Source organism: Cebus imitator, unplaced genomic scaffold (assembly GCF_001604975.1).
Source record: "Cebus imitator isolate Cc_AM_T3 unplaced genomic scaffold, Cebus_imitator-1.0 Scaffold443, whole genome shotgun sequence".
In the NCBI taxonomy this organism is placed as follows: Eukaryota; Metazoa; Chordata; class Mammalia; order Primates; family Cebidae; genus Cebus; species Cebus imitator.
In genome coordinates this window covers 116,197-118,847 of record NW_016107758.1, presented here as the reverse complement: position 1 = coordinate 118,847, position 2,651 = coordinate 116,197, and positions in this window count along the sequence as shown.

The window sequence follows — 2,651 nt, the reverse complement described above, 5'->3', positions numbered from 1 at the left end:
GAGTGCAGTGGAGTGATCTTGGCTCACTGCAACCTTCGCCTCCTGGGTTTAAGTGATTCTCCTTCCTCAGCCTCTTGAGTAACTGATTATAGGCGCTTACCACCACACCTGGCTAATTTTTGTATTTTTAGTAGAGATGGGGTTTTGCCATATGGGCCAGGCTGGTCTTGAACTCCTGACCACAGGTGATCTGCCTGCCTTGGCCTCCCAAAGTGCTGGGATTATAGGCGTGAGTCACCGTGTCCAGCTGTTCTTTTATTTTACAATAGCATCTCGCTGCACATTTAGCTCCACTTCGGATTCTTTTAATACATTCTCAATCATTTGAGTGAGAGGGTGTAACTACTTTAAAGCTCTCATTTGGCTTTGCACAGTGTTAATTGAATTTTGCCACCACGATATGAACACGCTCATCAAGGGGTCACTTTACAGAGTTTGTTTTATGATGGGAGGGGTGGGGAGGTCCTGGCCAGTGGCAGATCCTGAGCCTGGCAATGAACTGAAGCCAAAGGGCAGCCTGTGGGAGGTGCCTGGAGCCCAGAGTGTTTCCCAGGCTTCTTGGAGGCTGCAGGTCTTGGCAGGCAATGCTGGAGAAGTTGAGAGTTTCTTGTCCAGCTATTAACTAAAGACGGGGGACTGGGACGATCAGGGTGTCGACTGGCCTCATGCCTGAGCTAAGAAGAAATAAGAATCCAAAGTCAGAAGAAAACCTTCATGCTGAACCTGTCACTTCATAGCTGGGTCATTTCTGCAGGTCGGCCTCCCTCTCTGGCCTCTGCCATGTGTGTGGGGTGAAAGGTCACACACACTCACCTGTCATTGGATACAGACATTACCGATTGCACAAATGCCTCCGTATCCCCAAAACGCAAGTGATGGAAGAGCTCCACGCCAGCCTCCTGATGGCATTTCCTCAGGCCTCTGTATTAGAACATCTCACGGCAATTCATAGAGTTATTATTAAATGACTCAGTATGTCGCTGTGTTTGGTGACAAGTTTGATAGAACACTTGAAAACAAGGGAATGGATGAGGAAGGTCTAGATGGAATGTAATTTAAAAATAAATTTGACTTTAGGGTAAGAAAATGGAGTCCAACCTTTATTCTTTGATTGAACTGATATTTATGGAGTACCTGTATGATCAGGTACAGTGGAAACAGTTGAATGTGCTTTATAGATAATCAGCACGTATGTGTGAGGAAACTCCCCCAAATCCAAGGAGAGGCTCCCTGAAAGGGTTAGAGACAAAGAGTCCAATGCCTGCCAATGCCAGCCCTTGTGAGTTGGATTTGTGGAGTGCCAAATAGTCTTCTGATCCTATAAATACCTTTGAGTTTGTTCTTGGATGTATGTTGGTTCAACATACACAAATCAATAAATGTGATTCATCACACGAACAGAACTAAAGACAACAACCACAAGATTGTCTCAATAGATGCAGAAAAGGCTTTAGATAAAATTCAACATCGCTTCATGTTAAACACTCTCAATAAACTAGATATTAAACGAACATACCCAAAATAATAAGAGCCATCTATGACAAACCCACCACCACCAACATACTGAATAAGGAAAAGCCGGAAGCATTTCCCTTGAAAACTGGCTGGAGACAAGGCTGTCCTGTCTCACCGCTCCTATTCAATGTAGTGTTGGAAGTTCTGGCCAGGGCAATCAGACAAAAGAATAAAATAAAGGGCATCCCGGTTTGCAGTGGGGTGTAAACTAGTTCAAACCTTTTGGAAAGTAGTGTAGTGATTCCTCAAAGAGCTGAAAATGAACTGCCATTTGACCCAGTAATCCCATTACTGGATATATACCCAAAGGAATATAAATCATTCCCCCATAAAGACACATGCACGAATGTGAATGTTCATTGCAGTGCTATGCACAAAAGCAAAGACATGGAGCCAACCTAAATGACCATCAGTGAGAGATTGTATAAAAAAAGGTACATATATGTCACAGGATACTATGCAGCCATGAAAAGAATGAGATCGTGTCTTTTGTGGGAACATGAGTGGAGCTGAAGGCCATTATCCTCAGCAAACTAGTGCGGGAACAGAAACCAAATGCCACATCTTCTCACTTATAAGTGGCAGCTAAATCATGAGAACTCATGGACACAAAGAAGGGAACAGGCAGTGGGGCCTGCTTGAGGGTGGGGAGTGGGAGGAGGCAGAGGAGCAGAAAAGCCTAGTACCCAATTTATATCTGCACGTGTAGCAAACTACATGCAGATTCAAATTGGGTGCTGGGCTCAGTACCTGAGCGATGAAATAATATGTATTAGCAACAGAAAACCAAACACTGCATGTTCTCACTCATAAGTGGGAGTTGAACAATGAGAACACATGGACACAGGGAGGGAATGTCATGCACCGGGGCCTGTTGGGGGGCAGGGGGCAGGGGAGGAAGAGCATTAGGACAAACACCTGATGCATGCAGGGCTTAAAACCTAGATGACCTGTTGATGGGTGCAGCAAACCACCATGGCACATGTGTACCTACATAACAAACCTGCACATTCCACACATGTATCCCAGAACTTAAAAAGAAAAAAAACAGAGGCTGGGCGCAGTGGCTCAAGCCTGTAATCCCAGCACTTTGGGAGGCCGAGGCGGGTGGATCACAAGGTCAAGAGATCAAGACC